We start from the raw sequence: 18,129 nt of genomic DNA, 5'->3' as shown, positions 1-18,129 counted from the left end.
TAAACTTTAAGAGAATATGCAGGTGTTAAATAGGCCCCCAGGATTGCAGACCTCTTCAGGGCACAGGTTCTAATGAGGACTCCATGAGAATTACTAGACAACTGGATTGGAACAGGCCTGCAAGTCTCCAGCCAAGCCTATTTCATTCTTCATTGAGAAGACATGCAAAATCTTCTCAAATCACAGGTGCTTAGACTATGTTTTCTATAGTTGAAAATTCACAGAGAAAGCTCTCAGAGAACATTGAAAGACAGCATGCAAAGCATAGGCTCACAATCCAAAATACCTAAAACTTGCAACTTTTCCTACTTCCATATTAGTTTCCTACATGACCTTGGAACTAGCAAATTCCAAAGAGGGTTTCTACTCCAAAACCACCACACTGAGGACAGAACTGAAGCCCACAGAGGAGAAGCTACTTCCTTAAAACTTTGTGGGGTGTTGGTGGAAGAAACAGGATCCCACCATAGGACAGTGTCCTTCCTGATCTGATATCTCTGCTACTCTGGGCCCAGTAGGTTGGTAGAGGGCAGGATGGACTAAGACAGGGAAGTGTACCATTCTACTTATCCGTTACTATGTAACAAATCACTCCAATACTTAGGGCTTAAAACAATGACACCAAGTCTGCAGTGTGGGCAGGGCTTGATGGGGTGGCTCATCCTTGTTCCACTCATGGTTCAGCTGGGCATTTGAAAGCTGCGGCCTGGAATCATCCAAAAGCTCATTCACTCACATGTCTGGTGATTGATGCTGGCTCTTGGCCAGGACCTCATCCAGGACACTGGCTAGAACACCTATAAGTGGCCTTTCCATGTGGCCACTTGGCTTCTTCACAGCATGGTGGCTGGGTTCCAAGGTCAGGGGTGGAGGGCATCGAGAGAGAGAGAGAGACAGAGAGAGAGACAGAGAGAGAGAGAGAGGCAGATGGAAGCTATTTCCTTTTCCAATGTAGCCTCAAAAGTCACACAGTATCAATTCTGCTGCATTCTATTAGGTGTGAGTCAGTCAGACAAGCCCACTTTTGAGGAGAAGGGAGAAGCGTCAAAGAATCTGCAGCCATGTTTTGAAACTACTATACAGCCAAAGAATTCTTTTTCTACCACATGGGGTAGAAAATAGGAGTGGGTTTCCACTATTTTAAAGAATCCCACAGGAAAACTTGCTTTACTCTATGCCTACTCTATATAAGGCACTATAATAAACATTTTCTATGTATTATCTCATTTCGATGTCAGTGCTAACAAAAGAAGCACACTCACATTTTACAGATGAAGAAACAGACTCAAAGATTAGGTAACTTGACTATGCTCACTCAACTAGGAAATGGCAGAGAAAGGTCATATCACAGGTCTGGATCTAAAGTCAATTTTCTTCTCACAAGTTTTTCAGCACTGGACAGGAACTGGATCCTGGTGATGCGTGATGGTTAATTTTATGTGTCAACTTGAATGGGCCAAGAGATGCCCAGATATCTGGTTAAACATCATTTCTGGGTTGTCTGTACAGGTGTTTCCAGAAGAAATTAGCACCTGAATTGGTATACTGGAATAAAGCAAATGGCCTTCCCCAATGTGGGTGGGGATCATCCAATCCACTGAGGGTCTGAGTATAACAATAAGAGGGAAGAAGATTGAATTTTCTCTCTCCTCCTGACTTCTTGAACTGAGACATCAGTCTTCTCCTGCCCTTGGACTAGTACTTACACCATTGGTGGTGTTCCAGGCTCTCAGGCCTTCAGACTCTAACTGGAATTTACACCACTGGCTTTATTGGATCTCCAGTTTGCAGACTGCAGACCATGGAAATTCTCAGCTTCCATAATGCATGAGCCAATTCCTTATTATGAATCATATATACATATAATTCTATAGGTTTTGTTTTTTCTGGAGAATCCTTACTAGTACATGGTGCAACATCCTAAAAATGCTGAGCCCTAGAACACTGTGTTGTGATTGAACCCGTGAACCCGCTTCATATGCTATAAAATGAACAAAATTCTCTCTCCCAGTTGATGGCAAAGTCTACCTATACAGACGGGAAGGTGGTTGGGGCTCTCACCTTGGATTGAGTACTCTTGTTGAGACTGGGTCTATCTGGGGTGCTAATGGAGGAATCACAAGTTCTTTGCCTGGCTACATCTTTCTCATCCTTCAGGCCCAGGTTCAGTGTCATCTCTTCAAACTGTCCTTCCCTGATCACTATCAGAGGAGGTTCCTGTACACTGGTATGTTCCATCACTGCCCATTGTTTGCTTCCTTCACATTGTTCACCTCAGTCTGTAATTACATATCTGTTTAGCCACTTGCTTACTCTCTGACTCCCACCCTGGACTGGAAGGTCCCCAAGGGCAGAGACAACTTCTATTTCATTCACCTACACCAAGTGCTTAACATAGTGCCTAGCAGAGAGCTGGTGCTAAATAAACATTTGTTGTGTGAATATGCGAATGAATGGAAGAATGACCTTAGACTGTGAAAACGCTGAGATCAGTTCTTGACCCATTGATGCTAGGACCACAGTCCATACCCGCAAGCTCCACCATAGAAAAACCAGGCACAGTAGCAGTGATCTTAACAAAGCACTTACTTAGAGTCAGATACTCTGCTAGCACGTTACACACATGAATCTCATTTAATCCTTATAACAACCTGTGGCACAGGCATTGAACTATTCCCATTTTATAGATGAAATATGAGGTTCCTAGAAAATATATGTAATGCTGCTAGAAAGAATCAAGGCTGAAATTCCCACTGTGGTCTGTTTGATTCCACAGCCTTCTCTCTCTGTTATTAGGCAATACTGCCAATTCTGGGCTTCTTTAAAGGTCTAATAAAAAAGTAACTGGAGATTAACTTTGAACCATTGATTTTTCTGAAAAATGAAAATTCCATGGCAGAATATCTAGAATCTAGAATATCTTTTCCTCATGTAAAGCTAGTATTTGGAGCAGGTCCCTGCTTACTGGTGACAGGTACCCAAATTGTAGGAGCCATATTCATGAGCCCCTTGAAGACCCATAGGGGGTGGTATGATGAGGCCTTGCTTGAACCCTTTAAAAAGAGGATGACTTGCTGTAAACTATATTAAATTACATCAAACTCTCAACTTTCTGTCTAGGCCTATGGTTTGATGCGGAACTTGGCCCCCAGGCCACCTCCAGCACCTCCCCTCCTCTAGTGTCCTGTGATGCACTTAGGTAACTCAGAGACCTGTTGGTGAGGGAGGCCTGAAGTTTTCTGGGATCCACCACAACCCTGGGACTTTAGACTACTTTAGGAGGAGTTCCTGTAACTGTTCCTAGTTACTAGCTTTGAGATATTGATTGTGCTCTAAGCTCTTTATGTTTGCCACTCAGTCTACTATGTTTAAGCCATATTCCCAGTGTCTTCACACCTGAGAGAGAGAGAAATAGAATCTCGCTTGCATTTGCCAGCCCTTCTATTCATCTTGTAGAAACATAATGGAGTAAGCCATGTAGATGTTGTTATGCTAAAAGAACCACAGCCCCTGAGATGAATATCATGCATTCCTATTCTTCTCACAGAATCTCAGGATTGGAAGGCTGCCAAGTCCATGTCCCGTCTCAAAGCCTTTGGCAATGACAGCTGATTCTTCTTCCTGTCCTCCACCAGTTCCAAGCATGCACGCGTGCGTGTGTGTGCCTGTGTGTGTGTGTGTGTGTGTGTGTGTGTGTGTGTGTGTGTGAGAGAGAGAGAGAGAGAGAGAGAGAGAGAGAAAGAGAGAATGTTGGGGGAGGGGTGTCACTATAATCGATGAGTGGCCAATACTGACTGATAGAAAGGTCTTCCTTAATTAGAACTTCAATTTGACCTTCCTCAAACTGCCTTTGGGAAATTGGGAGTGGGGGTAGGGGGAAAAGTCATTTCTTCTCCTCTAATCGGTACACTATTCATGATAATTTGTTTCAACTGTTATGAAATTTTAAAAACATTGGTAGCAGGTGCTCTTAAGAAAGATTACTTTCACAACCAAACCTAAAAACAAATCTCAGGAACAATTAACTACAGGTAGTAGACATATAAAAAATGGTTGAATGAATGAATGAATGAATGAATGAATGAACAAGTTTCTTCAAACCAATAAAGTAGAGGTTTCCATTACATTCTTTGTAGATGCTATTGGGTCACCATTCAGGTATATCAGTTTTGAAGGGAGAGGAAGAAAATATCTCACAGACCTCAAAGACAGGGCAGATGTTTCTATCCCTCTCCCTGACCCTAGCCTGGGAAAACAGAAGAAGCATTATCTTAAATTTCCCAATCCCTCAGTGTCCAGCATAGGGACTAGCACAGACTGAATGCTCAGCAAATTTTCAGAGAATTTCCAGAAATGGAAAGAGACCCAGAGACTGTACAACCCAACCATTGTCCTCCCAGGAATACAAAACAGAAACAAACCAATAACATTCAGAGGTTGGGCCCAGATATACTGAACATGACCTCAGGAGCTCCTAGAAAGCTAGTGATTTGACTATCATCATCCCTAAACACCTCTACATCTGTTATGTTGCCTTTAGACAACATTCCTTTAATGAAATACTAGAGTCCATCACAACACATATTGTCAACCTTTCCCTTCTAAAGCATCAAGACCCAAAGAAAAGATCAATTAACCTCAACTCACACTAAGGTATAAAGGACTGTTGGCAGGCACTTTCTGGAAACCAGCTATAAGCAAAAGACTGAATCAAGTGAGTCCTAAATCTCTGCTTCTGTGGACTAAGTGTTAAGAATAAACTGAGATTGCTTGTCTACCCTTTGGGCGAGGGGCACATGCAGAAAGGTAGTCTGTAAGGACATTTCAATGGCCTTCCCTTCTTAAAAGATGCAAAACTCACAACAAGGATCCCCATGGTGCTCTTTGACCCTATACTTATTAGGTGTTGGCCAGCTCTCCAGTGCTTTGCAAAGACCTCTAGTTTCCTATTACTTACAAATTGGGGCAAGCTCCAAGATGTCTGAATGAGGACCCACAGAACAAGGTACATTTTAAGCATCCTTAGTTTACTCTGGAATGATACTTTCTACTCACAGCTGTATGAATCAGCTGCCCACAGATGGCAGGTGCTCCAAGCACATGGTCTAAGGCAATGCTTCTCAAATGTTAATATGTACACAAATCACCTAAGGATCATGTTAGAAATGCAGATTCTGATTCAGTAGATCTGGCTAGACCTGAGATTTTGCACTTCTAATAAGCTCCCAGACAATGTCCATGCTGCTGATCCCAGACCATCCTTTGAGCAATGAAGGTCTATTCAATGAGGTAAGTCCTTAAATTTACTGAGTGCAAGAAGCCTCTTGGGAGCATGTTAAACATGCACTATCCCCAGGCCCTCAACCTCAAAGACTTTGATTCAGCAGATCTGAAGTAGGGCCCAGGAATCTGCATATTTAATAGACCCACCCAAGTCTATCTATAGAAGGCAGGTAGTGAACAGTACTTTAAAAGATACTGACACAGAAGACTTTGTGGAGGGTGTGTCCCCTGGTCTGTCCAGAGCAGAAACAACACACCTGCATCCACTCCTCCTGACCACCAAGAACAGGGGCTCTCAAACTTTAGAGGGCATCAAAATTACCTAGAGCGCTTGTCACAGCGCTAATTGCAGGGCCACCCCCCAGAGTCTCTGATTCAATGGGTTTGGAGTGGGGTCTGAGAATTAACACTACTAACAAGTTTCCAGGTGATGCTCATGTGGTCTGCCTGCCACACTTTGAAAACCAGTCTAGGTGAAAGGTAATCTTATCAAAATCACCAGAGCAGCTTTTCAACCCACCCCTATGTTCCCATACTCATTATAATGTATCTTGAGGGTGTAGGAGCTAGTGGTATGTCTTTTAAAAGAACTCCTCGGTTGCTGAGTACCCTTCAGGGAACAAGCTCTCCAAAAGAAGGGCCTTTAATCCTGCATAGATGATAAAGTTAAATACATACCCTTAGGGCCCCAGAAGGACCAGGGGTCTTGCTTGCTAATTGGTTTGGGGTTTCAGATGGGGCTGTGCCTTCTATCCCTGCAGAAGTCCTTAGGCCCAAGCCCAAGGAAAGACCCCGCCATGCTAAGCAGGAGGGAAGCCCCTACATGGGGTGGTGGGACCCCATTCTCTCAGTCCCCAAAGAAAAGGAGGTCATGGCTTCCTCCACTGCCCAAACAACCTCCAACCTGATGAACTCAATAATTTATTACCCCACATGATGGGAGCTTTGGTTTAGCTCAGCTGCATGGTTGTCCATACGGAAACCAGGGTGCCACTTTTTAATTCACTGAGTCCTTCCTTAGATTGCAACAAGACAGGAAGAGAAGAAATGAGTCCTCTTGTATCATGAGATGGAAACACATTCTCCCCAGGACCTGTGGTAACTAGTTGTGGCCCCCACCCCTAAAACTGCCTGAGACTCTGGGAAGCAGGTTCACGTTGACACATAAAAGGTAGCTTTAGCCTGAAGAAATGAGGGCTCCTCACCAGGAAAGAACAGCCTTGGGAAGTATTTCAGGGAAGAGATGACAGCCAGAAAACAGCCATCCTAGACAAACAGTACCTCGGCTGAGTATGTGTACATTGAGCTGGGACATGGGAAAAAGTTTCATTGGGGTTTGGCCTGCCCTGTGGTCTCAGTGCAGGTGAAAGTGTTGGGTCTCACACTCAATGAGTGTGAGCATCGCAGCTTCTTTTTTTACTTGTAGGTAATGATTCCACTCCCTTTGCCCTCTTGCCACTCTGAGTTCGTGGATTACACCAGACAAGTTTCTGAGGCAGCAGCACAGGATCCCACATATCAGGAACCTACTTGCACCAGGCTCCAATTTGCCAAAGCTTAGGGACAGTTTTGAGGCAGGTACCACCTTCCATGAGGTGATGTGTAGCCAGGTAACGGAGAAGGAGAGGGAGTGCTCAGCATGTTCCCACGTTCTAGGCTCTTTTGGAACAGTTTGTGGTTCAAGTAGTCTGTCTTCTTGTTGGACCATGAGTCCTAATCTTGGTGATGAAAATATACATAAACCCTGTAAATACTATTTTTTTTTTAATTTAAAAAAAAAATTTTTTTTTCAACGTTTATTTATTTTTGGGACAGAGAGAGACAGAGCATGAACGGGGGAGGGGCAGAGAGAGGGAGACACAGAATCGGAAACAGGCTCCAGGCTCTGAGCCATTGGCCCAGAGCCCGACGCGGGGCTCGAACTCACGGACCGCGAGATCGTGACCTGGCTGAAGTCGGACGCTTAACCGACTGCGCCACCCAGGCGCCCCGTAAATACTATTAATAAGAGCTGTAAAATATGATGACAATTATAACTAACATTTTTGAGATTCAGGTGATATGGGTAATGTCCCCATTTTATTTTATTTATTTATTTTTAGTCTTTATTTATTTTGAGAGAGAGAGAGACAGAGTGTGAGCAGGGGAGGAACAGAGAGAGAGGGAGACACAGAATCTGAAGCAGGCCCCAGGCTCCGACTGTCAGCACAGAGCCCGAAGTGGGCTCGAACTCATGAAGCATGAAATCATGACCTGAGCCAAAGTCAGACACTTAATCTACCACCTAGGCACCCCTGTTGTCCCCATTTTAAAGAGAAGGACACAGAGACTCCGAAAGCTAAGGGAATTCCACAAAGCTACCCCCAGCTAACCTGGATCTGTGTGTCACCAAAGACCTTACCTGTCCTCTATATCCTGCTGCTTCTCCCCTCACATGCAACCCCAACACTGTAAAATGACCCTGGAAGGTAGGAAGAAGGAAAACACAATCTTGCCATCGGAGTCAGCTATGACATCCTCACTCCCCAGACAAAACTATTGGTCTTGTTCAAAATTCTTACAAGTTTGAATTTGAAGAGAAAAAAACATCAATGAACCAGGACACATGAACCAGAAGTCGAGGGACGTACTCAAGGCTGGGCAAGAAGAGTGGGCACAGGAACTGGGATCAGGGCATGACTGGAGGGATGCCCACATCCAGCAGCAGCTGCATCAGTACCTGCCAGGGTCTGTGAGTGGAGTCAAGGGGGATATCCCCTGGGCCCCACACGTCCAGCTGATACTGAGTCCTGGCTACAGGGAGGGGCCTGTGTGTATTGCAACCCTCACACTCATACTAAGCCCAGGAGAAAGTGCCTGTCTCCTCCTCTAGGCCCATTAAAGCTAATTTCTCCTCTCACAGACACCCCGCTGAGTGTCTGCCAACTCAGGAAAGGACTTTGAAGCTAATATAGCTTTGCCCATGGCAGAGACGCACAAAGCAGGAAAACCAGAGCGAGAATCTCAGAATATGCAATAAAATGGAAACCCCTCCAATGTTCCCAGAACCAAAGCATTAAAATAAAATCATCTGGCAATTATTTGACTGGATCAAGAAAGTAAAGTCATTTTCGAAGTGGCCACTAATCTTCAAAAATAACGAGTGTGATTTGATCCGTGGAAGGAAGCAAAGAGCTTGAAGATTTCACTGCCTGAGGCTCTGCACTTTTGCGAGGTATCGACAAAACCTGGAGGGTGAGTTATGGGGGGGTGGGGGTGGGGTGCACGATCACTGTGAGCATTTGCAGAAGTGGTAGGCGTCAACTAAGTTAAGATCAATGATTTCCTTGATTACCTTGTTTCCCCCTCTCTCAAGCCTGGTCTCCGTCTCAATTTCTATTCCTATCAGCCAGAAAAATAAAGATTGTTTACAGAGCCGAAATAATACCTGCTTGGTTTATCTTATTTTAGAAACAATAAAAGCTAGGGAGTTGCAGGGATTAAGGAGGAAAAAATCAATTGTGTTCTTTCATGTTGGAAACATTAAAAAATAAGTCACCCAGCTACCTGCTCTAAGGCCCAATTTGGCTCTCCATTACCCAGGGCGATTTCCAATTTCATCCTGCAGCTTCCCAAGATTTAAACTCGACTGAACTATAACAGGGTGCCCTTGACGAACTCCAAGAAACTTTTTCTGGTCAATTTTTGACAATTCTAGGCTATGAATCTGATGTTACAAATGTCCAGAGAAGTGCAGATGTTTGCTTTGGGCATTAACACCTAAACACAGCCAGTAGTCTCAATTTGGATGAATTGCTTTAAATGTTTTCAAAGTGTTTCATATCTTGTTACTTCACAGTATCTTTCTAAGGAAGGCATTTCCTTAGAAGTTGGTGGCCCACAACATTGTCTGTGGGTTGTTGGTTTCTAGCCCTTTCTCCTCTCAGGGGACCAGCTGCTCACTCCAAAATACCTCAAATCTGCAGTCTTAGGCCTTGAGTGCCTCTGTAGGTGAGTGGCCCTGTATGATTTCACCAGGAAGCTCCAGGTGAACACCCAGACACCCTCAGCTCTGTTCTGAGACAAATTCACTGGCTGGTGTTTTGAGAAGGAACCCTGAAGTTTGGGGTAAGGAATTCCCTAGAGACCTGTTTTAGCACAGCACCTGTTTCTGAAGACTATCTCAGGGGACTAGGATTCAAAAAGTATATGATGAGAAATGCCTCCTTCACCTTGGAACAGATCCTGCCAAGCAGATGAGGGCTGGGTTTGAGAAGACAGGCATGGGAGATAGGCGCTCACCATTCCTGGACGCCCCACCTGTGCCAGGCAATAAGCTACACACATTACATCCTTTCTCTTGTAATTCTCAATTGATTAATTTTATAGAGCACATATAAATATCCACCTCCCCATTTTGTACATGGGGAAACTGAGGCTCTGAAAGTGTAGTTAACTTGCCCAAGGTCAGAGCTTGTCAGCAGAAGAACACACAGGGCTGGCTGGAAGCCCCAGCTCTTCTTACTGGCTGTCCCCACTGAAAAGGAAACGGTGATGGAGGAGGTTGTAGCCCCTTTTGGTATCTATGCTGCATCGTTGATCCATGAATCAGTCTTCAGACCTGTCAGTGCATCCCCTTCCGCCAGTGCTAAAATGACTCAATAGTAATAATAAGCACAAGTTTTGGAATTGTATGCAAGGAGGCTGCAGTGAACTGAGATCCATCTCGGTAGTGCTGACATAAGCATCAAGCCAGAACACAAAAATATCTGAACGCTGCACGCAGGATGGATAGGCTGCCAAATATGGCGACAGTGCACCCCCATCCTTAGGCGTCCCAGACTCCTCTGTGCTCAGCGGGCATGCTGAGGCTGCCCCACCTCCAAGCCCCTGCACAGGTGGCTCCCTCAGCCTCCAGTGCTCTTCTTCCCCCTTACTTCTGGTCTTGCTTCATGGCCAACTGCAAGGTCCCCTTCAGAGAGAAGCCTTCCCTGACCTCCCTGTCAAATGCTGTCAAGGCCCCCAGGACTTTTCGTTGATGTCCCTTTTCTATTTCATCATTCCTAAGTGCCTGTACAATACCTGCCTTCCCAGCGAGGCTGCTAGGCTGTAAACTCGAAAGGGGGGCAGGACCCCATCTGTTTACTTACCATGCTATCGCTGGCTTGCAGTATACCCTCATAAACACATGCTGGCCGCTTTACAACTGCCTCAGGACTCTGAACTAAGCCCCTTACAGAAGTACAGTCCATCATTTATTTATTCATTTACTCTTCAAGTAAGTGTCAGACACTGTGCTGGGGATTAAGAGCATAACAGGCAACAAGGCCAAGAGCAAACAACACAAATGTACAACGTGACGGGGAGGTAAAAGCTAGCTACAATGACAAAGTAAAGCAGAATAGGGGACTAGAGAGTGGCAGTGTGGCCAGGAATGGCTGGTGGAGGAGACAGCAGAAGAGGAGAATCCTGTATGTGTGTAAGGAGTAAACACCAGGGGATACTGGGAAGAAGAGAGTTCCAGGCAGAGGACTCCCTGAATGCAAAGACTCTAAGGCAGGTGCCCACGTGGCAGGGTCCAGGCAAGGCCAGGCAGCCGCTGTGTCTGGAGTGAAGTCTGGGAGGGGAGAGTAGCAGGAGGTGAAGTCAGAGGGGTAGCCTGGATCAAGACGATATAGTAACAACGGCTGGTACCAAGCACTGTTCCAGGTGCCCTCCGAGATCCCATCCTCCCTATCTGACAAGGCTAGGCAAAGAAAGGTCAACTGTCTGCTTGGTAATATAAGTGGCAGAGCTGGGATTTGAACCCAGGCAGTCTGATTCCAGCCCATGCTCTTGCTATATACCACCCCTTTATGCCCTGTACATAAGGTTGTCAGAGAAAATACAGGATGCTTGTTACATTTTAATTTCAGATAAACAGGAAGTCATTTTTTTACTTTAACTATATCCCAAATACTGTGTGGGCATTGTGTTTTGGTTGTACATTTGTCAGGGTTTAGATTGGTTTTGTGTGGTTTTTTGGGTTTGTTTATTTTTTGGTGTTTTTGTGTGTGGGGGGGTTTGATTTGTTTTGTTTTGTTTTGCTTTGTTTTGTTTGTTTGTTCTTGGTCAGATAATCGCCACTATCTGTAAGACATAATAAACTCTGGTTTTTCCTAAATGTGCTGGAATCCTTTAGAGCAGAAGTCAGCATGTTTGTTCTACAAAGGATCAGATAGCAAACATTTTGGGCTTTGAAGGCCACATTCAGTCCTTGTCCCATATTCTTCTTTGTTTGTTTTTGGTTGCTGTTGTTTTCAACAAACCTTTGACATGTAAAAACCAATCCTAGCTTGCAGGGCATGCCAGCCACGGTTTCTGATCCTTAATCTAGAAGGTTCTGAGTAATGGACAGACATGTACTGACTTAGGTCTTGATGCTTGGCATTTCAGAAAACTCTCATACATTCCTAAGTAACAACATTCACACCTTACCCACAATACTCTTATTTAGAGACCATGAAGGAGCTGGTTGACTTGTGGTTTAACATGGGCTAGAAGAATAGCTCCCTGCTGGCCTCAGAGTTGGCATTCACTTTGGCATTATGGTTCACCCATGGTTCCTGATTGACCTGGCACTGAATAAGCCTTTTCTGAGGATCACGTGTGTCCCACTTGTGTCCGAGATGGTGATTTGGCCCCAGGGCTCCCATGCCTCTAAGATGTATCGGAGATGAACAGGAATTACCTTATGTGTTCCATGTCTCCTTGGGCTTCTTTCTGCTCCTGTCCTTCTGTGTGTTTGCATCAGAGACCCTGGCACCCACCTTGGCTTCTTCCTCTCCCCTCAGGCTGTACTCCTGCTTTATTCATCACCCATCCTCATGGGTGACCACCTCCTGGCTTCTGCTGCTTCCCATTTTCTTCTCCTAATTAAAGACACTTCAGCCAAAGTGCATTCCCTCTTTCATCAAACCTTCAAGTTTCCCATTTTCTGGACATTTCAGATTTGGCTGGAAGAGTCTTAGAGGCGAGGCTTGTTTCCCTTTTTTTTTTTCTATGCCCTACGAGGCCTCTTCATGGGCATGAAAACCACTGCCTCTTTATGCACATGGTGTACATTATCCTATTGACTTTGCAATGCACACTCCACTTTGCACATAATGAAGATACTAGAATATCTGCCAAGCGGAACCCTTTCATGTCCCATCTCCTCCTCTGTGTGTCTAAGCTGTCCCCTCGCTGCTCACTGGCCTCCTCTCTTTTCTGAAGTTAACCAATTTGCATGCAAGTCTACAGGACCCTCACACAAGACTTCTTTCTTCATTATTGTGTCTTCCTACTCCTTGAAAATATCCATCATCCTGCATGTAACTTAGGTTTTCTGTCTGCCTTTCCATTTAGAAAATTTAGTGGGTGATTTAGCTAACTATATGGTACCTGGTATACAAGAAAAGGTAATAAAACAGCCAAGAAATAGTATCGACTGAACCCTCTACCAGGTACTTAGGAAGTTCTAGAGAAATAAAATATCCTTGGATATGCACGCATGTGCATATATGTGCACATGCATGTGTGTATGCATGTGTGTGCACATGTGTGGGTAGAAGGAGAGTAGCGTCATTTTGATTTAGTCTTCCCAGGACAGATACAGTGCAGGAATCTTCCCTTTGACATCCTCTCTAGGGAGTTTCCAGTGTCTGGCTTTGACCCATCTGACTGTTTTAAATCAGAAACACTCTGGCTTTTGGGCTGGATTCAAAATTATAATAAGAGAGATGTCCATAAGTTCTCTCTCTCTTTTCCATAATCTGGCCCTGTGGGTTGCACGATCTTGTGCTATTTGTAGCTGGAGAAACCCATTAGTGATAGGTACCATGATGAAAAGATCTGAGTATTTATTTAACAACACTGCAGATGAAAGTATTAATAAGTCATCGCTTCCAAAGTCAAAAGCCATTGCCACATTAATTCATTTGTGCACACAAGATGTCCATTGCTTCTAAGAGTGCAAATAGCTTTGCCAATATGAAAGCAAAACATAATTACTCAACAATAAACACACTGTACGATGGTAAAAGCTGTTATCAATAGCATGTCTGAAGCCAAAACAAAGGAAGTATTACAGGATTTTTTCTAAACCCCTGCTTATCATTCTCATGGAGGTAAAGTCATTTTTTCCCCCTGCCACAGGAAGGGTGACTAAGATAGAAGTGTTTTACTTAGTCACCATTTTACTCCTATGTTCAGGCTAGGCAGCTTGGCCTTATTTTATCTAGCCAGAAAATGGGAAGATGAATTCTAGAGGAGAATTACTTAAGATCTTCAGAATAGGTCTGTTCATTGAACATGTATGCATTTTATTTTTTTCCTCCTTGATATTGGAAAACTAGCTTTAGAGTTGCTTTATTCTGGCTGTGAATATTATACCAGTCTTCTAGATAAACAGAAGCCTGCACAGCGATGGCCAATCACCATTAGCACTGAGAATCTTGTCTGACAGCCTTAACCATGGGGATAAAAGCAATGGTAAATACAGTCCATTTTGGGTATATATACATATTGGGAATACACACACATACACACACGCACCGTATAATCTTTTTCCATATAGTCATAAGAATGCCAGCACAATTCAAGATAAATGTATAACAGACAAAATCTCTCATCACCACTCACCCCCCACCCTGCCACACACACTTTTCCATTTGCTCAGCCTGTCTCTGGAGTCTGAGTGACTAACTGGGTGAGAGCCTTGGTTCCAGCACTTGTTATGTAGGTGACCAAGCTCCTCCAGTGAAGAAGCTCACCGAGGCCCAGCCTCCTTGGGGATGTCCCAAGTGCTGGACTTCAACAGCAAAATGGACCCACTAGATACCATAAAGTCTTCCCCCTTGATCTTTGTGAACTAGTCTGACCTATAACCTGCTTCAAGTGAGGGCCAGTGGAGTCCTGGGTTACCCTATTTGGCTGCCACTTGCCTCTGTGCAACAGTCATTATGGACACTAATGCTGGGATCACTGTCCATTTTCTTCAGGGTGCACGGAGTGTTTGGAACCCTGTAATCCAACCATGCAGAGAACTTGGCAGAAAACTCCCTAACCTACAGTAAGATCAGGTGAGCTGTCCTCAACACATTTCAGCACACCCTGCCTCCTTCCCTGGACTCTGAAGGAGCCTCTGGCTGTTTTCATACCTACACCCCTCCAGACTCTCATGGTGCCCCCTCTTTCCCTTCTGCTCTAAAGGAAAAAAAATGCCCGTGGCTGTAGGCTTTCTAGACAGTTCTGATGAATTATCTCTGCAGCCCTGATCATGCCTGCCAGGGGACACAGGGCCCACCTGCCCAGAGAGAACACATTCCCTCTCTTAAGAACTTTGCTGTTACACTGCAGAATCTGGCAACTGCTGGGCCTTAGTGACCCCTTATCCACTAACAGAGAATGAACTTAGGGAGCAGACATGGGCTTACGTTGCTGAAAAACGAAGATATTAGGCCCTGTTGATAAATGTGGGAGGTAGCATAGTAGATAGGAAGAGAGAACAGGCTTTAAGTGGGGCATTAAGTGGGGCATGTTTCTTAACCCTGGAAGCCTCAGACCTCCTGTGCCAAATGGAGGCAATAACAAGGGTATCAATGCTTTGTCCAGAGAAGCAGGCACTGCTGAGAATCAGCTCTTTGCTTCTCAGCTGAACCTGGAGGGCAGCATCACTCAGGGGCTGTGCAGTTACACTTTTTCTGGAGAAGTAAATCCTTTGAAAGCCAGAGCCAGCACCGGCAAGCAAAACAAAGGAGACTGGAAATGATTTCTGGTGGAATTTAAGCAAAGAGTACAGAGCAGAACTTTCTCCTTCTGCTGTGTGCTGGAGAATCTCTTGGTGCCCCCATTAAAAAGACCACTGGCTCGTCCCTGGGCTCCCCACAACTGCAGGCAGAGGGTCACATTTGGGAAACATTGTCTCCTATAGATGAGAGCCACCCTCCCAGACAAAGTCAGACTTCTGGATGGGGTGAGAAATCTCTCCCACTGGATTCCAGTAATGAGTCCAGAAGTTGAGAAGGACTTTATGCAGGAGACAAGGAGAATACAATGTATATTTAGTATCTGATTTAGACGGTTCATTTAAAAATCAGAAAGCATTCACCTCTACTCAAAAATGGCCCATTCTAGGTTAAATTCTTAATTATTCTGGAAAATGCAAATGAGAAGCTATAAATATAGAGTCGGGGAATAATCACGGTCTGCACAGTGTAAATTCAAGTCAATCGGTAAAGGGGGAAAGGAAATCATTTGCCTTTGACATTAAATCCAGCTGTTCTTTAAAGTCAGTTTTCCCCAGCCGAGGATTTTGCATTTGCTATGACCAAACCATCATCTCCAAAACCTTCTGGGTTTAGACAATAGTTAATCTGAACATCTAATAGTTCATTCTTCTCTAACATCATTGAACACTTCCATTAAACCAAAGTTATTATTACCAACATTATGAGGCCTGTCAGAAGCAAGCCCATTGTTCAAACGAATTGACCTCCACTACAATTGACCTTAACATTGCTCAACTCTTTGACAGTCAATTATCTCCTGATCTCCCTTCAAATGGGCCTCATTGCTGAAATAACTAATCCATTATGGAGGGAAGGTTGTTTTAATAGCTGAGCAGAGGGTTGCTTTTTGCAGTTGTCCAGTGAGTATATGTTGTGGAGCAACTTGTAGTCCTCCATCATCTGACAAGGGAAAAGCACGGTGCCAGATCCATGTTTCAGGAAAGAGAGAGAAAAAGATGTGTTAGGACTCAGGTATAACTGAGAGTATGTTAGTCCTTAAAATATAGCAGCTCTTGGAGATGTACCCTACCGTGCCACCATACTATGAAACAGAAGAAGAAATGGGGAGACAGGGGGCCTAAGTGACTCACTGAAGGTTTCCGGTCACACAACAAGGCTGGGGAGAGAGCGGCTGGCCTTTTCCAAGCTCTAAGAGTCTATGGCAGGGCCCAATAATGGGCTCTGGAGTCAGTCGATCTGGGTATGGATCTCGCACCACCATTTTCTATCTGTGTGACACTGGACAAGTTGCAAAGCTTGTCAAACCTTGACTTCTTCATCCGTATAATGGGGTAATGGTGTCTATTACATACGGTTGCTTTGAGACTTAGATGACATATAAGGCACCAGTTCAGGACCAGGTCCATAGCAGGCAGCAAAAGAGTGTCATTACAATTGTTATAAATGTCATCATCCCTCTAGGCACCTTGAGGGTGAGTTTTTTCTCCCAGAGATATGACCCCCAAATGATGTGATGCCTTGGCTCGGATGGAGGTCTTGACATTGAGAACCACAAGAATAGGGATTTTCCCAGGTCATGAATGAGGACTAATAAAATAGGACAGTTAAAACTGAGTGCTTCATAAATCAGCAAATTAAGTGTTTCCTCATCAAACCAGGCTTGGCCCCCATGTTTATTGGCCATTGGAGACCCGGCTGCCCCTGGAGTTGCTCATAGCACCTCTGCTGCAGGGAAACCAGTTAGTTCTGCCTGATAGGTCAGAGGCTGTGGCAGAAGGGTTAAGGGCATTTTCCTGGTGTCCCTTTAATATCAGTTTTGAGGACTGTGGTCTACAACTTACTTATGATTTATCTCAGCCCCCAAGATCCCTGAAACCTTAACCCCAAACCCCAAGACACTAAAAGGTAGTCTTGGCTCCTGTTCCTATATAAAAAGGCTTGGGCCAATCTGGGGAGGTTAGTGCAGTGAGAGAAGAGAAAGAAAGGAGGAGAGAAGGGGGTTCCTTCAGGTTTCCATGCCTATTTTCAAGCTTCTTATAACTGCCCCCAGTAACAACTTATTTATCTTGCCCTCTCAGCCACCTTGGGAGGTAGAACACACCAATCTACAGAAGACAGACAAGGGGACAGGGACCAGAGACATCCTGTGAACTGCTTGTAGTCAGCCATGAATACACCATAGATTTCTCTCAACCCTAACCCAGTGTGTCCAATAACTTCCCTACTTGAGGTCAATCCCTTGACTTCTGGACACAGTATTTATCGCAAAGGTCCACAAGGTCAGGGAGAGGCACTGGGATGACTCCAGGACTGAGCCAAGGAGAAGGGGGAAGGTAGGCCCAGCCACAGAGATACCCAGTAGTAGTCATTATATGCCTGAACACCAAATGGGCAAATGGGCCAGTGGTGTGCTGAGGCCTGCTCCTATAGAGTCTGAAGAACCTAATTGTGCTTATGTCTTCCCAACCTCTAGTTCAGTGACTTCACATTTGTAGCCTGAAATTGGTCATGATGAGAGTATTTAAACCACAAATTTCAGCAAATGCCACCAATGTGGAAGTTTTTCCTTCAGAAAGCACACCATAGGGAAAGCCCCATCTTTTATTCATGCATTCATGAAACATTCTTCAGGCACTCTCTCTAGGCCAGGCACCGTGCAAGGCACCACAGATACATAAAAATAAATAATGGATCTTGTCTGCTTATGTCTTCTGTTCTGTCACTGGCTTGATCTATCCCCTTAGGAACCACAGGGACTCATAAGAGCAAAGACATTCAAGTCCAGCCGTTTTGCTTTTTGTCATCAGCTTCAATCATAATGATGTTGGGAAAGAATTTAAAATTCTGGCTTAGAATGAAGGTTGGAAATCATGTTCAAACCCATGGATACTTCATTTTCATGACATTTGTTTCTGGTTTTCCTTGGGTTGGTTGCATTCATTCTCTGTGGATTTATCACCCGAAAATGACTGAAGTTTTTGAAGTTATAGGGTGGCCGCTTTCCGAAATCTTATGACAGTGCCCTCCTCTCCCTGCTTCAGCACTGCCCAATCCCAGGTTCTCATGTGTGCTCACAGGTCGGTCAGAATAACCTCAA

Source organism: Prionailurus bengalensis, chromosome A3 (genome assembly GCF_016509475.1).
Source record: "Prionailurus bengalensis isolate Pbe53 chromosome A3, Fcat_Pben_1.1_paternal_pri, whole genome shotgun sequence".
NCBI lineage: Eukaryota > Metazoa > Chordata > Mammalia > Carnivora > Felidae > Prionailurus > Prionailurus bengalensis.
The sequence above is the reverse complement of the archived record's forward strand: the minus strand, read 5'-3'. Positions refer to the sequence as shown.